The following is a 21,694-nucleotide window of genomic DNA, read 5'->3' on the forward strand; positions in this document are numbered from 1 at the left end:
CGTGGCCATGGCTGGGGCAAAGGGGATTTTGCTGCATTTGTGGCACAGGGTCAGAGATTTACTGGGGCGGATTTTCACCTATGGCCTGTTCACACCTATGGACAGCTCAGGCGTTTGGGGCTGGCGTTACTTGGGTTTGCATCTGCCTGCTTAACTTTGCTACCTGCCCCATGCCCCTGAGCGCGCCTGCACAAAATATGCCATCATCTGCCTGGTCCCCTCCACAGCTACATCTTTCACCTGCAAATTCTGTGTGGGTGGGAAAGCTCTGAGCCAGCCTCCAGGAATCCCGCACAAGCATCTCCCATCCTGCTTGAGGGTGCAGGTCTACACAATGCAGTGGTCCCGACACTGCCCGATTCTAGGATGAATTTTTCCCAGCAGAATTACACAGGGTCTCTTCAAGTTCAGCTTACAACTCCTATTCCTCTCCCATCTGTCTGAGCCATTTCAATCCTTGAAGTTCAACATGCAATTTCACAACACGTGGCTTTGTTTCAAAGAGTGACCGAACTGCAAATCAGCCCCTTCAAATCCCTAGTCATGCGCTTTACATTAAGCAATTAAACTGAGCAATAAATATCACTTTGTTGTGAATGAGCATCCATTTCCTTTCCTATTTTAATAACAATAACGGTCAAACTTCTGTTTAAGAAGCAGTTTCTGGTTCTATTGGGAAATGTGCCAACCTATTCAAGGAGACACTAGATTTGTATGGGGAGGTAATGGCTTTTATTAAGCCAAATTATATAATTAGTAAAAAAAAAGCACCAAGCTTTCAGGCACACAAGGCCTTCTTCAGGTCTGGGGTGAGGCAAAGGCTCCTGGCAGCTGCAGAACGGCTCTGTGTGGGGTGTTGCTCTAGACCAGGTCTCTGATGGATGCTGCTCCACCTGGGGCACGCTGCCTTCATGGGGGAATGGGCACTGGCTCCCACCTTGCCTGGGCTGGGTTTCAGGGGGGCAGCTCCAGTCTGGGCACTGTGTGTCCTTGGGTTACACTGACCATCGTTTCAGGGTTAGGTCTTCCCCGCCCCCCCCCCCCCCCCAAGTTTGAGTTTATCTTACAGCTTTTGGAAGGACCTCTGACCTACAACAGCTACCTCTCATTCAGTGTTACAGCCATATGAACAAAAATCTGTGTTAAATACGCACCAGCCCCAAATGGCCTGCGTCTCCTGTTGTATACAAAGAGCTCACAGGTTTGGGGTTTTTTTAACAGTAATTTTCTGAACATCCAATACAGGCACACGGGATTCCTGCAACTTCTTCTGGCACAGCCTTTGCTTCATGTTTCTGACTGGAAACCTCTTGGGGCAGGGACCATGGTTTTAATTACAGCTCCCAGCTGAGCAAAACCATCAGTCCCTATTAAGTGAATAAATAATTACTTCAGTGAAGCACAACTCATTCCTGGCTCAAACCCATTACTGAAGCACTTGTAGGTCATGGGGTATTTGTAAGCATAACTTAAATAAGATATGTGGACTGGACAACCCATCGGCAAAGATGTCAAATTAGCCTCCAAATTCTGTAATATATTTTAGTGGCAGATGCTTCAAATTATTAGTGACACAATCATCATTATCCACCACGTCAGGAACACAGACTCGTGTCCCTGGACTCCACATGAGGATGTCCCGGTATGTTCTGGGGAAAAGAGCCAGGTGAAGCTGCTGACATCTCACAGCACAGCTGGCCTGGGTCAGTACTCCTTAACAAAAATGAAATGCAGGAACAACCCCTCTTCATCAAGGGATCAGGTCCCACAGAAAGACATTGTGGTCCAGGACTGCTCCCAGCACCCGCATCATGCAGGTTTAACACCTAAGTGGGCCAGGCGCTGGGGGGAGGATTTCCATGCCTATGTGCCATCACAGCCCCATTAATGTGCAGAGGAGACTTTTAAAGTGGAATCACCAGCAAATGTTGGGTGGGGTGTGCCTGTCACATCCCCTTTTTATGCCAGTCACTAATTTACGGAAGAGTAAGAGCTAGATTGGAAGAGGATAATCAAAGGGGAAAAAAAAAAAAAACAAAACCCAAACAATTCCCCAGAGAAAAATATAGATGGCAGGGCGGAATGCAGGATTATCACTTGTTTTACTTTGTGCCTGCAAGCTTCTGAACTGTGCTTATCCGTGGTTTATTTGTGATCAGACCTTGGAGTAATAAATAGGCAAACTGCCCCGCTCCCATGAGGACTCATGCCCTATGGGCTAAAGGCTTTTCCCCTCTCTCACATCCAGCTCTAGAGAAGAGAACAACTGACACTTTTGGCACAGTCACTGCCATGGTGATGGATGCTCGCTCTGGCTGGGTCCCAGATCATCATCCCCCATGGTGATGTCTCCTGCCGTAGCCCAGCCTCCCACTTTGCTGACAACAGCTTTCCATCAGGTATGAGAGCTGTCGGCCCCACCCTCTCCCCATCACAATATTCCCTATTTTACAACCCTCCAAAGCTTTTGAGCAGCTGTTTCAGATCGTCTTCAGCCAAAGTCTCTATGCCCAGCCATGCTGGACATTGAGTGTTTCTGGGCTACCCTGCCACCTCAGTCACATGTTCCCTCTTCTCAGGGTCTTATTACCACAATTTCCTTAAAAGTTGCTGTTGTCTGTGTGAGCTGCTGTGCATGCTCACGCACTGCTGATTAAACAGCGGAGTCCCCAGTTGCTCTTATCATCCCATCAGTCATTGATGACATCGCCATACACTGCCCGTGTGCCGCACAGCTGGGGTAGCTTCTCTCTAGTTCATGCATTGACATTAACCAGAGGGGTGACTGCAAGCTCTACAGACGGGTATCACCTTATGGATATTTCATCCAGGAGGTTACACAGAATATCCGCTTCATACCCTCCAATGCCACCAAATGCTACATGCTGCGTATGAGGTACAGGGTTGTTCAAAGAAGAAAAAAGGATAAAAATGACAAATATACAGCAGGCAGACATGAGAAGAGTCTCAGGACCCACACAGTTAGGAATCTTTTCGGGTAAAAAGGCAGAGATTATTGCAGGAAGCCTGAGAACAATGCTTGCCTATTTAAGGACAACAGCATTTCCTTTCTGAGCATCAGCATTATTTATTTGTTTTGGAGTCCAGCCAGATACCATTTGATGTCTGCTCTCCTGTTAAGGTGGAAGAGTATTTGCAAGAACTTGCTCAATGTTATCAAAACAGAATTGGCCTATATCTCTATTTACGTGCGTTAATGCCTCATAAACCATTCAGGATTGCTGCAAGATGTTACGGATACCAGAAATAGAAACAAATTCAAAAAGCTGTCAAATTCCTGGAAAAAGGTCCACTGAGTACTATTAAAATCAAATGTCACAGATTACTGGCAGCTGGGAAGGTACCGTCTGACCACTTTTGCTTTGCTCTAATACTCTTCCCAAGCTATTCAGCACTGGCCATTGAAAAAACCCCTACATATAAATGAGCTTTTGCAGTGACCCAGTATGACGTCTATGCTCACCTGTGGAAAAGGTGCATTTTCTACCCCCACTCTCTCCTGAGCAGGGCTGCAATCAGCCTCCGTGCCACCTCTACTGCTGATTCCTGGTTTTCCTCTACCACAACATCAGATTTCAAAGCAACATCCAGAGCTAACCACACACGGGCTTCAAAGGCTTCATTACCATCATATTCTACAAGTTTAAATAGTTATCAGGCTAGCTGACAACTTGAGGAAGAGATGGAGAATATAGTGGTCCTGTTCTGCTTCCAAATGAGGAGACTTCTTTCAGTCTCTGCCAGTGCTGGGCTGCAGCATCTCCACTATGGAAATTTTAACTGACCTGTAACTCTTCCTTGATATCTCATAGCTTTCTATATCTGCCAAGACCACCATTGGAAGAACTAAAGCTTTCTACAGCTTCTTTTTGAGAACAGCACCCTTTCACCCTGGAAAGTGTGGTATAGGATGGTGTGAAATTGATATATGACCTCTTAAAGCCTGCTGAAAGCAACAGTTGTTTTCCAAGTCCTTTAGCCGCTGGATTTTTTCTAATCTTCATATTGCACCAAACAGAAAGGGGTCTTCCCTGCACCTCAGCAAGCCAACACGATGCTGTGCTATAGCGTACTGCTTTATTTAAAACAAGATGGGATCCATGGTGTGCATGCAGAGCTCTGACATGCCTCCAAAGAAAATTACAATGAATGCATGGAAGAAAAAAAGATGTCAGGTCATTACTGTTTCCTCACAGGTGGACACCATCACTTGCACAGGGGATAACCAGCACAACCTGCCAAGCATTAGCATTTCAAGACTTTGATGTGGTCAGGCCACTTTTCTCCTAGATGGGAACAGGAATCTCATTCCTGTGTGCCTAAGTCTGCTCCTCCCTTATTTTTTAAAACATCTGCAAGTCTCCACAAAAGGATGAGAAATAATTTCATATTGGCAGTGCAGCATTTCTTATGCTTTATCTCTGACCTCACCTAACATGTAAAATCATAAGAACAGAGCAGAAAGCCTGAGATGCAGGTGACAAACCATGGACTTGTTGTTAAGATTAAGTTCCACAGACTTCAGTAACTCACGAGAAAGGACAGGGCAAGCTCCATTTGCATAAATAGTTAGAGATTATTTCCAAATATTCACCACAGAAGCAGAAATCACGATTGCGTCGCCAGTCACACACAACACAAACATCCAAGCTTTTTTCTGCAAATCAGGTTCCAGTATAATAAACAATTTAACCCTTTCCATTAACCAGAATTCAAGAAGCTGTAGTAATTAGGCTAGGAAAGGGGCAAGAAACAGATGAAGCCAAAACAGCAATAGCATTTTGGACAGCAATGCAGAAGCGACACAAACTGGCTGGATTTCAGTGTCTGGCTGCTTTGCAGCTCTAGGGCAGGTCTGGCCGTGCAGTCTTTACATAGGAACTGGACTCTGCCCACTCATCCCTTCTGCTTTTCTTAGAGCAGACAGCAGTAGCAGGGGGAGTCTGCTGGCCATATAAAGTTGCCTTGGCACTTATTCCATTAGAGGCAATGAGATTTTCTCCAGTTTTTTAATTAAAAAAATCTCTGCCTTGACCCAAATGCACGTCTCCTGCCCGTGTGCTAAATAGCTTAATTTCCCCTTACACTGCCCTGCAACTACTCCTGTTTGTTATGTCATCACCAATGACATAGTTTGCTTGAGGCCCTCAGTAATGAAGTGAAAAAAAGGTATTAAAAATACAGGCCACTTCTCTGGCTGACTGAGGGTTAGTTTTAGTGCAAGTGAAGGGAGAAGGGTGTGTTTTTTTCTTCTGCCTAAATAATGGACAGACTCCATGGGGCAGCCTGTAGCATCGGCTGTAACTGCTTCCTCCAGACAGCCCCTGCAGCCCCCAGTCTGGGGAACTTGTTGGCTTTGGCTTCATTTCCAGTTGGCCTGATCTGGGAACAGGTATCCCACAGCTTGCACTGCTCTGATCTTGATTTACGAGGGCCTGAGATCCCTGATTGAAAAATCAGAAGTCCCGAAGCAATAGTAGCATTTCTTTACAGCAAACTTTCTTTCTCAGTCATCCATTAGGGACTGCAAACTGCTCCTGAGTCTCCCTGCTGCTTTTCCATGCTGCTTTATGGTCAGAGACCTTAAATTCAGATTGAGTTCACAACCTTACTGGGTTTCTTTCCTTATTTCTCCTCTTTTCTGGTCTTTGGGGGCAGGTTTTTGTTGTGAAGACTAGTCCCAATTTGATACATTAACCTCATTGAGCTGCATTTGAAAATGACATTGCTTCCTTACTGTTGCATTGCTCACAGAAGTGCTTTTAGTGTTGCAGAGGATCTAGAGGCTCATAGTGCTTAAAAGTTTACCTGTTTGTGTGAAGAGCATGTTGTGCCTCTAAAGAGCATTGTCCTTCAGGTGCTTCCTTCTCCACTTCAAGCCCATCTTCACCTAAGGATGCAGGAAAAAATCAGACTGACCTATGGCACCAACACTCAACCTGCTAGACCTCTACACAAGATGTTATTCTTGCATTATTCAGTACGCTTGTCCCTGAGGGAGGCTGGTGCCCTCACACAAACCCACCCCCTCCCTACAGCCTTCCTCCCCATCAGCTTTGCTGCTGGTAGGGCTGCTGAAACCCCCCTAGGACATGCTGGGAGCCAGAAGACCTGGCACCATGGTCTGTGTCAGACACCCCACCAGCCAACAAAACCCACCTAGCCTCTGTGCTTTCCTGTCTTGCTAAAAGCAGGCATACAGAGCACCTTAATGCCCTTCAGAGCAAAGGCTGCTAGCATTTCCATAAGCAAAAGCTAGAAGAGCCCTAATTCTGCCAGAAGACTAGAAGGCAAGAGAGGGAAAGTGGAAAAGCCCTCTGCTAGGGACCCTCAGTCCCTTTATAGGAGAAGTCTGAGCAGCCCTAATTCTCTCCAGCTGAGCTGGAGGCTGCAGCCCGTCTGCATCTGGAAACCAGAGCCCTCTGCACGTTACTGCTCAGGAGGAGACCATGGGCTTAAGGTGATGGTGAGGCCTGGGGGGGATCGCTGTGTGTGCGGTGTCTCGGCAGCTCTGCTGAATTACAAAGTGCAAGACAGAATTGGTGTTTTTTTTTTCTTTATCCCCATTGTTTTAGCAAGCTGCAGTTGCATTCCTGGGGCAGAGTCTGCTTTTCAGATTGGCAAAGTGTAGGATAGGCTTTCAATTGATTTATGGCTTGTTTTCCTAGGGTAGTTAGCTAGCTAACACAGAAAAGAGAAAAAGGATCTAGACAATATATATTATCTTGTTTCAAGACCTTTCCAAGAATTTTGGCTCAGGGGCTAAGGGAAGGCCCCTCTTCCATGTAGGAAAAACACAGAGCAGCAAGAAAAGTGCAGTTGTACTCCTTGGGAGTTGTGGATTGGGTTTTGGAGGTATTTTAAACTATCTTGTGGGAACTTTAGGTATTATTATACACTGAGTAGCTCATAGGCTTGTGTGTATCCTCACAACAGCCCTAAGAAATTAGGAAATACTGATTCCACCTTACACGCAGAGAACTGAGGCACGGAAGGAGATGGGTGAGGGCTTGCTGATGGGAAATGCTGAGCACCAACCTGCCCATCGTGGAGCAACCTGCAGGAGAGCCATAAATGACTGGTCCTCCTGTGCCACTGCAGCTCCCTGTGTGACATTTGGCTAAACCGCACCTTTTCTCCCAATAACCAGGGTTCCCTAGCACTGGCCCAAACCACAGCTTTAAACCAGAGCTTCAGACTTGTCCTGGGAAAGGCTGAGTCACTCTGATAAGGTGCACCAGACCCTCTGTTTTCCCTGTTTTCACGTGGGACAACCTGCCGACAACAAAAATGCCATTTTTTCAGATACGTTTTGGCTAGATCCCAAGCAGCTTTGGGGTGACCTGCCTCCTTGGGTCATTGTCCTCTGCTTAGGTAAGATGCTCAGAACTGTGTTCAGGAACATTAAAACAAACCCAAATGTAAACGCAGTAGATGTCTCCTGAGAAATAGTGTGACGCAAGTTGTAATCACCCAGCCTCTGCTGTGCTGCACTATCAGACATGAGACTAAACAGCAAAGCAAGAGCACTCTTGTGGTGCAGCGGTTGTTGGCCTCCGTACAAAGCTTGACAAAAGCCCAGCCACCCCAGGCCCTCGAGGCTGCCCTAAGATGCTGCAGAGGCTCAGGGATGGCCGTATTCCCCCTGCAGCCAGTTCCACCCAGAGCTGAGCACCTCCACAGGCGAGCGCACTGCTGTTGTTAGCCCACATCACTGTAGACAGACTGAGGTGGATCACCCTTACCTGGTGGTGATGTAGAGGATGCAAAGCCCGTGTGATGCCTGAACCAAACCCCCACCCTCAACAAACCTCATCTTTTCTTTAAGAAATGGGGCAATCATGACAATGCATAATCCCACTTTTTGTAGACCTGTGTGATATAATTATGGCTGCCAAACACCCTACTTAATGGCTCAGTAACAGATGAGGTCCCACAGATCTTGGAGCAAATGAATGTATTTAACTGGGAAGTTAGAAAATGGAAGGAGGAAGAAGAAAAGAAAAAAATAGGATCCTATCACATGGCTCTTCTTAGCTTTCGACTTGGCCCCCTCAAATGTTTCCAAAACAGCAGGAGTACGACTTGGCTGTAAGTCTGTATTATGTAACAGCAATGTCTTTGTTTCCTCTCACTTTAAGGTTTAGCAACAGGGAAGGAAAAAAACCCTTCATATAGAGAAACGTTGACGGGGGTGGGGGGATGTTAAGATGATGCTGAATCCCTTTGAGCTATTAATGGAGAATTGCATAACCGCTGCCGTGGGGTTGCTAGGTTTTACCACGTCCCTGCACCGTGTTAAATATTAACAGTACTTGTACTTTCGAGGGTATCGCTGCTGCCGAGCCTGGATACGGCCCCACCAATCCCAGCTGCTGGCCGGGTTTCCATGGAGCCGATAGCACCCCTTCTTTTCATTCACAATGAAACCCTCCCAGGGCTTGGCTAAATCCATCTCTGAAAATGAGGCGTGTACAAACGAAGCAGAGCGGGTTTTCGGCATTTGCTCCATGCCTCATGGATGTGGGGGGGGTGTGCTCTCTTCGTCTTAAAAAAAGCAAGGTTTAGAAATGACGCCTGTTTTGTCTTGCCTGGCAGATCTGCAGAGCTGCATGGTGCTTTTAACCCTCGTGTCACCAGCACTGAAACAGCTACCTGTGCGGCTGGATTCGGTGCTGAAAGGGGGCTTGTAAGAAAGATGAGGTCAGACTTTTTAGTAGGGCCTGTTGCGATAGGACAAGGGGTGATGGTTTTAGACTGAAAGACGGTAGATTTAGACTGGATGTAAGGAAGAAATTTTTTATGATGAAGGTGGTGAAATGCTGGAACAGGTTGCCCAGAGAGGTGGTAGATGCCCCGTCCCTGACAGTGTTCAGGGCCAGGCTGGATGGGGCTCTGAGCAACCTGGTCTGGCGGCAGGTGTCTCTGCCCATGGCAGAGGGGTTGGACCTAAATGACATTTAAAGATCCTTTCCAACCCAAACCATTCTATGATTCTGTGATTCTCCCCCCCTCCCCCCATTCCTCCTCCTCATCTACCTTCCTTCTGTTTCCTGATTTAAATTAGACTGTAAAATCTTCTGGATTAGATATGCAAAAAATAAACGCAGTATCTCCTAAATCATGGGTTTGCCTTCTTTTCCCCCACTAACACAACTCTCATCAAAACCTTTCAGATTTGCATTTAAAGCATCTTAATGGAGTTAATGGTGCAGATTTCCACACAGTGGCTTCATGGGACCAGTTTACATCTGTGCCGGGACCAGTTTTCATCCATGCTGGATGCTGAAAGGTTTTGCTTGCTGTTGCTCTTTAGAGCAGGGCAGCACTAGATGCTAGAGATCTGCATATTCAATACGCATGTGAGCTCAAACAGCTTTTTGTTAAGTCTCTAATTAGGCTAAGTAGGGTGTTGGATTCAAGTGCTAATTAGAAATGACCACTCTAAAATACATTAGGATATTTAGGGCTGTGTACTGTTTACATATTCAGGTTCCAGCTCCTGTCTGATGGGTTTGTGTGAGCAATGAATCTATCCACCTAATCCCTTTTAACCTGTGACATTATTTAGTTTATTTCAATTTTTTTGACAGATGAAACAAGAAAATGGGTTTCTAGCAATGTGAATAAGCACACATAGGGCATGGTGTTATCCCTGGCAAAAGGCAGAAGGGAGTGTTTGGCAGTGAGTGGCAGGGGCTGGCAGTCAGGACTGATCCAGCCCTCTAAAATAATGATGTGATTATCCCATTTACCCAGTGCTGAGGAGGGGGTCCCTGTGAGTACCCTGGGGGGAATTTTAGGCTCATGAGGTCACAGGGTGATATAGGTCAAAAGGGGCCTCGGCGTCAGTGAGGGGGGAAGACAAGGGTTTACCCAGCTGAGTCCTGCAACTCTCTGAGGATGGGGACAGCCCAGCCTCTCTGGGTGAATGTCACACTGCTCCTGACCACCTGCTTCACTGTGATTTTGGATGTGTGAAATGAAGAACCTGACACCCTCCTGGCATATACTCCCCTCCCTATTGCGAGTGCAACCTTGTGCCTGCTTGAAACAGCCTGCTGGTGAAAACAATACAACCCCTACTTCCTAAATCTGCCCTGCGGTGTGTAAAGAAAGGCAGGGCTGTGCCCTCATGGTATGGCTTGGTAGCACTGACACACGTTTGGTCAGTGCCCATATGGCATGGCCCAGACACTCTTGCTTCGGAAGGGTTGTAAGAGGGATGCGAACAGGGTCTACAGCACACTACCTGCTGAATGACTCCTCTGGAGCTTGTCCAGAGCATCCCTTATCATCCCATTATGCTTCATCCCAAAGAGGCCTGCCTGCAATGATGGAGTTCAGCAGCACTCATTATAATTGTGACTTGCATGACCCTTGATGCCCAGTGCTGGAAGACAAAGCACCCCTTGCTCCCTGATGCCCACTGGCGAGCCACCGCTAGGAACTGTATGCACATGGGGTCTGGATCTATCCCCTGCAGTCACAGAGGACGCAGCTGCTCTCAGGCCTCTCCAGCAGCCACAGTGAAAGCCCCTGTCTGCTCTTCACACCACCATCAAAGCCGAACTGAGTTTCATCTTCCCGTCCCCAGGAGGAGATGGCTGGGCTGGGGACATTTCCTACCACAGGCAGTGCAGGCTAGCAACCCGGGTGGGCAGCCGAGCTCAGAAATCTGTTCTAAAAGCCATGTTAATTAACATGACGCTAAGCTCCACACTCTCCTTATTCTAGGCAAGGACTGTCAGGTTTCAAAACGCATCAGCTATGACACATGCTACGTGCCAGACCAGTCCAGGACTAACTGAAGCATTCGCATGGGTGACTGTCCTCATGCACCCCAGGGACAAAGTCATCCTGACCCTGTTTCAGCTCTGCAGGTGTGGCACATCCCTGTACCCACAGCTGGGCACGGGCACCATCTCCCTGCAGCCCGGCCAGGGTCACCATCCCTGTCCTTCCATCAGTGGACACGTCACCCTGGATATCCGCAAACCCTTAAATCGAACAGGAGCCATGCAAAGCACCGCTCTAATATCTGAATGAAGTGGTTGACGCTGGGTATGGCGAGGAAGAGGAGGGCACAGAGCCCCGGGCGAGGTGCAGGGCGGGATGCAGCCGGTGTCAGTGCCTCGCGCGGGGGCTTGCCCTGCCGAATCTGCAGGGCCATCCTCCCCCACGCACAAGCTTTCCCATAGAGACCCATGTGTGCAAACAAACACATGCCAGCTAGGCACTTTTGGAAACTGTTGAGAGACTCTTTGCAAGCACAGGGCTCAGCACACACTGTCCTTTTCTTTCCCCCTTTTTTTTTTTTAACAGACCCTTGGGAATAATTAAACTTGCCCATGCAGGCAGGAGGGCCAGGCTGGCTGCCTGCCTGGTAGACAGAGGGGCTCCAAGCCCTAAAGACATGTCCCTGCTGTGGCTGCCTCCCGCATACCCCCAGTGCTGCGCAAGGACTTGGCCATATGGAAAAATACCATGAAAAAAATAGCCCCACTTGCCAACTTGCAACCAAGAGAGGGGAAACCCAGGCACCCCTACTCCTGCAAAGGCAGCAGCACAATCTGACTGCATCCTGCCCTGGGTGAACCCACCTGCCCCGGGATGCCCAGCCAGTGTTAGCACCCATGTGTCACCCCTCTGCCGGACAAGGGGCCTTTCTCAGCCTTCATCTCCTTGCTCTCCGCATTGCTCTCATGGTAGGGATGTGGTCCCACTGCACCCACAGCCTGGATCACCCTGCGGATACCCTTCTCTCTGCTTTTGCATAGTATTGAAAGCAACAACATAATTTACTACCTGCTTTCGTGCCTAGATCCCCCTCACTGATGCTGCTGGCGGGTGGCTATATCTCCCCAGACAAGGGGCTGCCAGCACTGCAGCCGGCAGCAGCCTGAGTGAGCAGTGGGTATTGCATTCACCCCCCCCAGGTTTTGAGATACTTGTGAGTTACAGCCTCTCCCCCTGACTCCAACCTGACCGACCAGCAGCTCTGATGGATGTTTCTGACCTGCTCTGGCCTGTTCTCAGCAAACAAATGATGTTGTTCAGGTGTTTAGTGATGCCTCAATAAACATCCCAGCTATAGCTGCTCCCTCTCCAGACTGATTATTCTTAGCTTGGTGTAATTACCATGTTACAATGTTAAAAATTCATAAATGTTTGGGCGACATTGGGTTTTGTGAACACCCAGATCGAAGCACAAACGGGCTGCACCTTACCCGAAGTCCCAAAGCACAGGGGCTCGTATAAAGGTGGTATAAACCCAGGCTGGTCTAGGTCCAATGTTTGCTTGGCTCCAGGTCAGATTCATTCCTGAAGTCAAACTGATGAACTTGCAGCCCTCAGGTACATTTACACGGAATGAACATAGACATATCTATGCCTTAACAGAGCCATAATTTCTGCCTGAATGCTTTATTATTTGAAAATCATAAATAAGGTGAAGTGAAAAGGACAAGCCCCTTTAATCTATGAGTGGTGTGCTAAATGATGGTGGTAAATCTCTGCTGGCTTAGTGGCAGGTATAGCTGATTTGCACTCCCAAAATGGCAGTGATTTTATCCCACAAACCACACTGAAGGTGTGGAGATCAGCTTTTTGAGAAAAAAAACCCAAACTACTCCTGACCAGGTTTGGATGGGAATTGCCAGCAAGGCACTGCAAAAGGAGTGGGTGTATTTTGCCGTTCCAATGAAGGAAATGCCCACCTGCGCCGGCCGTGAACTTTGTCAGTCTCTCTTCTTATCTCTTTCTCTGCATTTCTTATCATACCTGATCTATTTCTTGCTCTACTTTGCACACTTTTCTAGCCTGGTATATGAGGCTGTCTCAAGGCCAGTGTGTTCAGGTGTCCCTGAAAAAGCTCCCACCCCTCGCAGCGTGGAGACTGTCTATGACAAGAGCCCTAAGGGCAGCCTGACTCCCCTCCAACATGGAGATGCCTGAAAGTTATTTCAATGAGGTTTTATACAGCAACGTGCAATCTTGAAACCCACATGTCTAGCAGGATGCTCACACTGCTGCCCGAGCGCAGTCATTGCTTGAAACCATCCATCTCGTGTGTGTACGTGTGTGTGTCTAAGCAAAGGCTTAGATGGGGGGCTGTTTTTCCAATCTGGATTTCAATCGTGGTCAGGGTGGGATAAAAATCAACAAATGCATACAGGTTCAAGCAGAAATATCCTTCCTGTTTTGGAGGCTAGTGCTTATCATTTGGTGGAGAGCACACCTTGCAAACAGCATTTTAGTGTGTTTTTTTTGCAAAGCACCTTGGAGTAGTTTTACATGAAAAGTGCTATATTGAATTTGCTCATGATGTTGCATTATTTTGCACAACCTGCAAATTGCTGCTGATCTGCTTGTCTCTGATGTGCACATACACTAAAAGTTTAATTCATACACAGCCTGCCCCCCTGAGAGTTTCAATGCTGGGGAAAGCAGGGAGACCTCTGGGAACTGTCAGTCAAAAAAAGAAGATCTGAAAAGGTTTTTCCCTTCTGTCCATCTCTTAATGGCTCTGGCTGAGATGTCTGAGCTGAGGAAAACTCTACCCCTGCAGCTTCTACTTGGAAAGAGCAGAAAAATCCAGCTCAATCTCCTTAGAAAAAAAGAATTTCATGTTATTCAGAAAGAATTCCTGTCCTCCCTTCAGTCCCACTGGAGTTTTCTGTAAGGCAATCAATGAGTAATAACCAAGAAAAGACTTTACAAAAACGTCCCTTGTTGTTGTCATATTTGCGACATTGTGCATCCCAACCTCAAATCAGGTGACCTAAGAAGCTGAGGAAAAAGAGAGAAGAATGAAGTAAAATTGCTAACTCAGATGAGGATGGTCATGCACTCGCCTTCAATCATGTTCCCTGCAGGGGGGCTGCTGGGGCTGTGCTTTGTGGGGTGTAGCACCAGAGTGTCCCTGTTAGAAACCCCAGTCACCAGCACAGCACAGGGACCATCAGCACTGTGGTCCCTCACTGTATTTTGTTTCACAAATTTGCTCCCAAATTGGGGGGTTTCTGTTTCCAGCTACTTCGTAAAAACCATCTCAAACTCTCGCATAGAGCCGGCGGCTCAGACGTTTTGAAATTGTTTGTAAGTGACATTATTTCCTGGGTACCTGACTTATAGGTAAAATTAAAGACTGGTAAATCTGAGAAAATCTTAAATTAAGGTACCAAAATGTGCCTGAAAACATTTGTGACTGCCGTTTTTCAAATGTAATAATGGAAGTCCTGTTAAAGCGAGGATGAAAAATTGGTCCTATGTCAATAACCTATATGAATGATGCTAGAGAAAACTGGCAAGTCATCAAAAGACCCTGTTCTCCATTTAATTCTCTTCCCAGCTCATTATGGATTATCACGTTTTGTCTAGTTAGTGGCATGATTATGGAAATAGAAAAACTATTCCTCTTTGCTTCTTATCTAAAAGATGAATGAGGCACATATAATTGGCTTAAGTTATCATTTAGAAGTGAGCTCTGGTGGTGCAGCTTTTTTTTTTTTTTTTTTTTTTTGACCTCGACTTGGAGTCCTGAGACATGGTAAACTGCTGGTGTGCTCCTCCGGTTGTTTTCTGTTGCCAGCGCCCACATGCTTAGCCAAAAGCAATATGCCTATTAAGGGCTGAAGTATTTTTTTCCAGAAAGATCAGTCACAAATAACCCAGCAGGCTGAGATGATCACCAGGGCATAAATCACCACCAATACAAATGACAGCTGAATAGCCTGAGCACACCCAGGGAGCTGCATCCACCCTCAACTCTGATGCAGACCTCATCCCACCACCCTCCATCCACCCGAGCAGCAGCCGCACCTATGGTTTGTGCTATCCCAGAAATACGGTAACAAGCTCCAGGCAACCTGGACTCCCATCTCCTGGAGTGTGCTGGAAAAGGATGGAGGATTTTGAAATCAACATTTTTTTTTTAATGAAAATGGCAAAGGAAGGGGAGGTGACATCACCAGAAAGGGCTTTTCTTTGCCCAAATAAAGCTCTGAAGTGTTGGAGATGCTTTAAAACAAGAACTTTCCATTGGGATGCTGAGCCCTGCTTACAGCTGCATCAGCTCATGCGGACCACTCAGTTTGCATGTGTTTGGGCCCACAATACCTGTGTTTTTGTGCTTAAAAGTGCCTGCCAAAAAGGCCAGAAGCCATGAAGATGGGATCATCAGTCCTGTTTTGTTTGCCAGTGTGTTTCCTCAGGCCTCAGAAGACACTGGCCAATGATGTTAGCTGGAAACCACAAAATGTTGGGAAAAGCCCCAGCAATTTGCAAAGAGGCTTTTTTCCCTCCTGTGTTCTCTTATATCTTTACTCAAACAGAAAATAGCATCTGAGAAAAAAGAGGAAAGCATATTGGTTCATCTTGATTTTCACAGTGGAAAAAAAGAGCAGCGGGAAAGAAACAGGTTGCTTTCCCTCTGGTTTATATTATTGGAGTTTAATTCTTCTCTAAGTATTTTGCTCAAAGCCTACTTTTAAGAACTCCAAAATAATAATTTCTGGAATTCCATTTTTTACATGCAAAGCATCATTGACAACATTTTTTTTTTCTGCTTCCCTTGGCAGTCAGTCAGAGCAGCAAAAATTGATGGACCTTGACAATTCAGAGGACAAAGACGGCCTGAGAGGACATAAAACTGTCTGGGCAGCAACTCTCTTGGTCCAAATTGCTTCTGTTGTATTCCTCTGTTGCCTGACAATACGCTTTCAAGAAAACACAAAATGCTATTCTCTTTGTGCAAAAGTCTTGCGTAGGTTCACTAAAATAAGAAAAAGACCCCAAAGGAAGCAGAAAAAAACCCCAGAAAATTCACAGAACTTTTCTCTCTAAATTACCTCTGTGGTGAAAAATATCACAGAAGACTTAATATTCCAAAAATATCAGCCAGCTCTGTGAGCTGTAGACCCAAGTGAGATCAGGATCAGGCCTAATTTGCTCATGATTATGTTAAATTCATAAAAATAATTTGCCACTTTTCTGGAACCAACCCCCAAATTGTACTTTTAATATCTAGAAATATGCTGGTGAACAATCCATTATATTGTCCTCCCACAATTATTATTTTTCAAAATGACAAGGAGATGACAGGAGACTGTGGCTCCAGGTTGTGAATGAGCAGCGGGAACAGATGGGTTTGCAAGAAGCAGTAATCCTGCTCTCCTGCTAAAGACGCTACAAACAGGAACCCCCTACTAACATGCCCCGAAAATATAGATCAGTGGAATTGTCCCTAAACAGAGGATTTCACAACAGTTTCCAGGAAGCATCAACATCTATGTAATAAGGAAATGGAGCTGCAGATGCTAAAGTACTTGCTGCACTTTTTTTTTAATACAGGGATGGCTTCAATTATCCCACTATCATGTTCTAAATAAGGTTGATTAATCAAGGTTTAAGATAACAGAAGGAGTTTTCAATGCCATTAATGTGTCTCATGGGATTCGCCTTTCTTTTGGGTAATGGGAAGCTTCTGGTTGTGAAGATGTACATAATAAGGATTTATAGCACGGTAATGTGCAGTGTTTTTCATAAGGGACACTATGAAAACATGGGAACTTGACAGCAAATACTATTTCAATTATTTAGTTGCTTACTGGCATGCTGGGATGGGGCTGTCTCTGGTGCTTCACCTGCACCTCAGCCTTTTGCTTTCTGCCTTTATTTCCCAGCAGTGTTGGTGTTTCTGCTCACATGTGTACGTAACTCCTTCTTCTTGCCAAACAACTATGTCAAAAAGAGGGGGAAAGTTATATAAGGGGCTCTTTGCCATTCATAAATTTTCCAGCAATTTTACAGGACCACAGGTGGACCTCACATACTCCTCTATGGGAAGCGCCCCGAGTGAAGTTTGAGGTGCAGTGGGGAAAAGAGCAGCCTAGACAATCATGATCTCAATGTGAATTTTCATAAAGGGTTTTTCCCATAGCCCTGCTGGGGTCTTTGAAAGAAATCTGAGCAGAAAGGGCTGGTATGAAACCTATGAGAAGTTTTGGAGAAAACCTTAATGAATCAACAGTTGAGTTCTCCATCTCCTTTCTAACCAGCTAAAGTCAGGAGAAGTTTCTCCATTTTTCTCCATCTGCGTCTGTCTTCTGGGCAATTTCACAAGCAATTTGTCATCTTGTACTCTGGGCTCTGCAGCGTCCTTGTTCATTATAATTTTTCTATTATTTTTCTCTGCTGCAGCAGTTTTCTGGACCCTCAAGTACAAATGTAAGACCCTGCAGTGGTCAGCTCTTAAACCAGGATGGTGCGAGCTGTGCCAATGCACACCCCTCAGCACCAGGCCAGCCTGCCAGACCATGGAAACGCGCTTAGCAATACCATAACCCCATCCTGGCGATGTGAGACAAAATAAACACAAAAACTGTCAACCGGACTCAAATAAAATATGTGCAGTGAAAAGTGCAAGGATGACTCAAGCACTGCAGCCAGGCACTCCCTGGCGTCTGGCGGCATCCCAGCGATGTTTTTCTTGCTCTGACTGCCATTGCCACATCCTGGCTGATATATTGTGTTTATATTTTTGACAGGTTATGATGTAAAGAAGGCCACTTTGTCAGCTGGGGAGGGCTCAGGGCTGAGAGAGCCTGGCTGACCTTTTAATTAGGCTCTAGTCTTTCTCCCGCCTCTTCCCACAGACTCCCCTCCTCCTGCCACTGCAGAGCAAGTGCCGGAACACTTGTCCCAGATCCCGCAGCATCCTCGCCCCTTCTTCACACTTTGTTTTTAAGACCATGACAGGGGGTGAGTGCTCAGTCCCTTCATATGGAAAATACACACCCTGCAGCTCCAAATAACTCTTTTTTAAAAAAATATACTCATCCTCTGCAACGGTATTACATGCTGCTGGGACACATGGGTACGGTTTCCCATTGGGAAAGGACATGTTGGGAAGAAGGTGAGGTCAGACCCTGACCACAGGGAGGACAGCCTCTGAGCCCCCCAGGCACCGCATCCTGCATGGAGTGGGGAGGGGCTGGGTGGGCAGCCCTGAGCAGCAACCGCTGCAGCCACGGGCAGTGAGCCATGGCTGGGGTAGCAGTGGTGTTATCCTGTTAAATGGGAGTTTTATCCTTAGTGAGAACTGAATTATTTCCTTCAGCAGGCGCAGAGTTAGATTGCTGCTTTTGAAAAATGTAGCCTGAATAAATACTGTATGCATCCCAGATGAGGTTTTCTCCTCACTATATTCTCTAATTTCCTCCATACAGGAGAAATACTCGTATTTGTTGCTCTCCCTCATTATGCATTTGCTAATAGGGCTTTCAAGCCCAAAGGCCTTCACTTTGAATAGAAACGCAGCTTCTGGTGTTTCCCCTATTTAAGCAAGGCAAGCAAGGCGACTGGGAGAATGCATTGCTTCATCTCTGACCTATTTCTATGCTCAGCACATTTCCCCCCACCCCTAGACATGGGAAATTGTCCCAAACCCCGGGGCTGCTTTCTGCTCCCAGTTCTCTCGAATGTGCCTCGCGTCAGGGCTGGCTTGCAGCCGGCACAGCAGACCCTCCCAGGGGGCAACAGCACGGGCTGGCTCTTTCCTCTGTGTTTCTGCCTCTTTAGGGTAAGTTTTGCTCCCTGTGAACCGTAAGAAAAAAGTCATTTATCAGCGAGGGTGCTCCGTACATATTTAACACCGAAGCTCAGGAGCAGACACGTAAGGCAATTACATGTGTGTTTTTCACTCCTAATTAGGCTGCACTCTGTAATTGTGAGATGCATTTGTGACCCTTTTTTTTTCATTAAAGAAATAACCCCTTTTTCAGTAGGGCTGAGCTAAACCCCAAGTGGAAAGGTGAGGGAAGGAGGAATAATTAACGATGATGAAGATGCTGCCTGCCAGGGGAGCACTGCTGCATCTCCCGTTAAAGCGTAGCCCTCCGGCGCTGGAGCCCTGTCTGTGGTGGTCCTGGGACTGGAGACCTGGTGGCCGGGCCAGGTTGTCCCCGACATATGGAGGATTAAGGGACAGAAACGCCAGTGGCAGTTGTCACTGCAGCACACGGGTGCATTTAGCTTCATGGACTCTAGCGACATTGACAGGTGTTAAATGTATAACAGAGGTCTGTGGGGATGGACATTCCATTAAGAGTATTATTATTCTTCGAATCATAGAATCATTTAGGTTGGAAAAGACCTTTAAGATCATCAAATCCAACTGTTAATTTAATATTAATTTATTAATATTAATTAATATTTATTTATGTGATGGTAGGGCCTCGGAAGGGTTGAGCTGTGCATTGAAAAGAGGAGTCTGATGACAACCAAGCTCTCCAGCAGGACCAAACGTTTAGGAGAACCAGATACCTGGTTTGGAGAGATGGGACAGCTAAGTATCTGGGGCTTGGGTGAAATCTTGTCTGGACTTGAAGCAGCATTTTCGGCCATGAGGAGCAGGCAGTACAGTGGGTGTTATGGGCTCTTGCAGCTTTGACAAGGCTCCAGCTGGGGCAGCTCTGAAATCCAGAACAGCAACTCATGGAGCAGAATAAAATATTTAAAAGAGGAGTTTTATACAATTTTAAGGCAGCTCATTTTCCTTCTGCCCAGCATGGGCAGCCTGGTGCCTCTGCACTGCCCAGCGCTGGCTTGGCAGGCGCACAGAGCATGCAGGAGCAGACGGGTGACATCAGCAACGTCACGCGTGGACACTACATGCCACCACACACTACATGCCACCACAGCAGCGTGCAGCTCCCTCTGCCCGGCCGGGTGCAGATGGATTTCATCGCACAGCAGCATAACAAAGGCATCTCTTGGGAGCTGAGCCAGTCTGTGCTGGGGGGTGTTATTTAGGATGGGGAGGTGCAGGGGGGTGACACATCTTTATTATGCCTCGTAAAAATAAAGTCAGGAGAGATAAAAACAACACTTGTATTTGAAAAGAGGGGGGAATAAGCCAGATAAAAGATATGAATTTTTTCTCCAAGACAGACTACTAAATAGGCTCTTCTTGTTCACTGAGGTTCAGTAATGCAAGTTGACAGGATATTAAGGTTATTTCAGGTTCTTCTGTCTCCCAGGGTCATAAGCCTTCTGCTATGCATGTTAATCCATCTTAGCATTCCTCCGAGTAGCTACATAAGTAGGGCAATCGGTTTAGTATGTACTCTTTCCATTTACAGCCTGGTTGGGAGGAGAAACCTACTAATTAACAGAATACGCCTAGAAAAGCAGGAGAGATTTTAATATTGCAGAGACACTGAACAACGTTCTACAATTAAGGAAAGTTTAAACCTTCCCCAGAAATATTTCAGGGGTGAGAGGAGGAGGTGATCCGTAAGAAAAGGAACCAAGAGGCATTTATTCCACAGCCCTTCCCTCTGCCCGTCTTCCCCCGGACGGTGGGGTGATGCCACGCACAACTGGTGAACCGCGTCTCTGTACGACTGAAGAGAAAACAAGAGCTTGAGTCTCATTGCATCTTCCCGCAAGCGCAGGCTTCTCTCCTGAATAACAGCTGAACGGTTCCTCTCTGTGCTGCCTGGAGGATGCTGGTGCTTCCTGCATCCTGCATCATGCCATGGGCTGGTTAACCCCCCTCATGCCGTGGTAGTGTCTGACCAAACCGTGCATCCCCAGCCCTTGGTGCGCTACACACCTGAACATATTCATCTTTTTTGCACCCCACTAGCTTTCAAGCAGATACTATGATGACTTCAGTGAATAACGTTAAAAATAATAGCACTCCTTTTGAGCCTGATGTGTTGAAAAGCCGAATAACCACCCTGAAGTTCTCCACTCTCTCACCTTGTTCAGTGTGACTCACTGCAAGTTCCCAAGTGCTTTCCAAGTAGTGGCACTTGTTCTGGGGAGCACCAGAGCTCAGAGCAGAGGGTGAGCAGGGGTGGGGGTACCTCTGCTCCCCATTTCTCAGCTGCTGCAGCGACCGGCCTGCTGAGACTAAAGGTACTAGCATTCAATTAAAATTAATTAGTAAAAATAATTGCAAAAGTATCTAAATATTGTGCTTTGAGCTGGCCTTTAACAAAATGTTTTCAGATTTCTATTTCCTGTTTTCATTTCTGCAAGAAAGCAAAAATATTTGCCCTGGTATCTGGTTTAGCCAGAGATTTTAAGCAGGTAGCTGCTCAGATACATCTGTAACACTTCCATGAGTGATGGGAACGCACTTCTGCTCTGCAGCTGGGAGATGGGGTTTTGCTTAACCCTGGATAATCTGTAGTTTCTACAGAGACCAGTTGCATGTGAAAAAAACAGATGCAGGGTATTTGAAAGGCTGACACACACAGTAAGTTAAGTAATTTTGCTTTTTAGGATGGGATTTTTTTTTCTGAAAGACAGAAGGAGACATTTCAAAGCTAATACCCCACACCTGACAAAATACCCACTCTAGATCTACAGCCTGCAGAGGTCGATGGGATAACCCCGCTGGCTGTAATGGATCAGGTCCTGATGTGTGAACGTCTTGCCACAACTACAAGGTGTGATAGCTTTCCCAAACCATTTGTTGACAGAGATATTACAGGTACATTTTGTCTCATGGGCAATAGCTTCCCTAAGGACAAGGAACAATCAGGAAGAAGGTGCTAACTGGGTGCAAAAATCTCCATAACCACCAAAATCAGTGGTGGCATGAGGTTGCTCCTGGCTGTCCCCAGCACAGCACAGCCACAGACTGCCTGAGCCCAGG

The 21,694-nt window shown here is 46.6% G+C and overlaps 1 long non-coding RNA gene across 1 annotated transcript in view; it reads right to left on the bottom strand.

Annotated features, from left to right (window-relative positions):
* The window catches only part of LOC308072745, a 181,783-nt gene that overhangs the window by 56,938 nt on the left and 103,151 nt on the right, over positions 1 to 21,694 (bottom strand). Inside the window, exon 3 of the long non-coding RNA XR_013931776.1 lies at positions 5,830 to 5,911. This is a non-coding gene — a long non-coding RNA (uncharacterized lncRNA). The remainder of the gene's footprint in view (positions 1 to 5,829; positions 5,912 to 21,694) is intronic.

Source organism: Falco punctatus, assembly GCF_963210335.1.
Source record: "Falco punctatus genome assembly, chromosome: 13".
In the NCBI taxonomy this organism is placed as follows: Eukaryota; Metazoa; Chordata; class Aves; order Falconiformes; family Falconidae; genus Falco; species Falco punctatus.